Genomic DNA, 2,500 nt, shown 5'->3' with positions numbered 1-2,500 from the left:
CAGTAAAGCTGTTGTCATTATCATCGTTTTTACGATTACTACTGTTGCTGTTGTTGTTGCTACATTTGCTATCATTATTGCTATCATCATAAGTAGCATCGTTTCTTAGTTATAATTATTATTAGTAAGCTATAACGATACTACTTCTACAATTAGTATTTCTACTACAAGAACTGCTACAGCAAAAACAACAACTAATAAATAATAATTATAATAATAATAATAATAATAATAATAATAATAATAATAATGATAATGATGCTAATAATGATAATGATGCTAATAATGATGATGATAATGATAATGATAATGAATGATAACGATAAATAATAATAATAATAATAATAATAATAATAATAATAATAATAATAATAATAATAATAATAATAATAATAATAATAATAATATGATGATGATGATGATGATGATGATGATGATGATGATGATGATGATGATGATGATGATGATGATGATGATGATGATGATGACGATATAACAATAAAGATCACAATAACGACAAATATAAGGAAGCAGCATGGACGATAAATAGTAGCAACAGTAGTAAACAACTAAATAAATAAATTGTATAAATGCACTGGGTCTTCACGGCTAAGCATAATGCTAGATCCTACTGCATACAGTGCATGCCGCTGCAGCGAGAGCGGCAGAGCGCACCTTCCCCTAAGCCTCGACAAAGGTGCCCCTTCAACGTACCCAAAAGCGATGCCGTGCGCCTCGCTCTCCCCTCTGGACCCACGTGCGCGCCCTGCTTGGCGGACGCTCGGCCAGCTCTTCTGTCTGGGATATTAAATCGGGAACGCAAGACCCGCTCTCTCCCTCTCCTTCTCCCTCCTTCTCTCTCCCTCTTTCCCCCTCTCTTCCTCCTAGGAAGAAGATGGAATATCACAGGAGAATCATTTTAATAGGAAGCTCCGGCTCTCCGATATCGACCCGCCACACCGCCCACTGGTGCGAGGGTGGGAGGGCGGGAAGGAAGGAAGCAAGAGGAGGGGAGGGCGAAGGGTGAGGGTGGGCCGGGAGTGTGGCAGGGGGCCCATGCAGAGACAAGGTGGGGATGGTGCGAGGGTAGTATGAAAGGGGGAGGTGGGGGAAAGGGAAGGGGAAGGGAGGAAGGAGGAAAGCTGATGCATGGCACGGATGGTGAGGCGCGTGCGAAGGCGTGAGTGTGAAAAGTGTGGCAATAACTGTCACGGAAAGAGGAGGAAGAGGATTACGACATACCTCGGGCAAGTATATCAAAGACATCATAAATTAGGATAAGATCAAATTCGAGCGATGGTGTGAGAGTAAGATGAGTCTGGCAGAGATAATGATACAGATGATGAACACGAGGGCGGAGGAAGAGAAAGGTGAGAGGGGGAGGGGGGTGGAAGGAGGCGGAGAAAAACAGAATGAAGGAGGAGGAAGAGGAATATAAAAGGGAGGGTGTAGAAGGAGGCGGAGGAGACGGAGTAGGTGGAGGAGGAAGAGAAGGAACGAGAGGAGGAAAATGAGGAAGATAAGAGGAAAAATGAAAAGAAAAAAGAAAGTAAAAAAAGTAGTAAACGTATGAGGTGGAGGAGGAGTAGGAAAAGGGATGAAGACGATAGTGGAAAAGGATCTAAAGGATGATGAAGATAACTACAACTAATGACTAATACTTAATGACCAGTGACTGATCATTAATGACGAAGGCAGTGACGATTCTCACGCAGTAGAGAGCAAGAGAGTAGACGCCGATAAGGGAGGTGAGAGGACCGGGAGGGACGCCATGAGGTAACTGTAAGCGGCGAAGGAGGCCGAGATGGCGAAGGAGGGCCGTTCAGGGATGAGTGACTCCAAAGTCATCAAAGGGATCATGAGGGAGGCAGTGATGGTGAAGGAAATAGGAAAGTTAGGATGGTGAGGGAAGCCTGGAAATCCGATGAAAATGAAGAGTGAAGACCAAAGAAATTTAGATGTTGAATGGAGAACAACCATGGGATTTGCGAGAGAGTCAAGGAAATAAAAAATAAATAAATAAAAATAAAAAATATGAGAAGCAGTGAGGGAAAGGTGGCGAGAAAGACGGAATGATGCAAGTGAATGAGAACGAGCTTTTTGTACCAAGATTAACCTAATTGTTCTACAAAGCACAACATAAAATTTTAAAAAATAAACGTAATAAAGTGACATTAACAAAAAAATATATATATCTGAAGAAATAAACAAAACTTAATCAGAGTAATTGTCCCTAAATCAAACGTAACAGTATGTAGGCCTACCTTGCCTGTACATCACAATATTTCCAGTTTATCGTCCTAATTGGCCATTTGCATTTATGAATCCTTATTAACGGTGATGTTGTTTATGGTATGGTTTTGAGTTGATGCACATGCTCCAATGTCGTACATCATTGTGGCGGATGACAAACATACAAATGGAACGATTGGAAACTAGATGCTGCCATGTATTAAATGCTCGTTACTTTCAAATTTTTCAATAAAATGCAGTCCTAGCA

The sequence above is a fragment of the Penaeus monodon genome, chromosome 10 (assembly GCF_015228065.2).
Source record: "Penaeus monodon isolate SGIC_2016 chromosome 10, NSTDA_Pmon_1, whole genome shotgun sequence".
Classification (NCBI taxonomy): domain Eukaryota; kingdom Metazoa; phylum Arthropoda; class Malacostraca; order Decapoda; family Penaeidae; genus Penaeus; species Penaeus monodon.
This window is presented reverse-complemented; position numbering follows the sequence as displayed.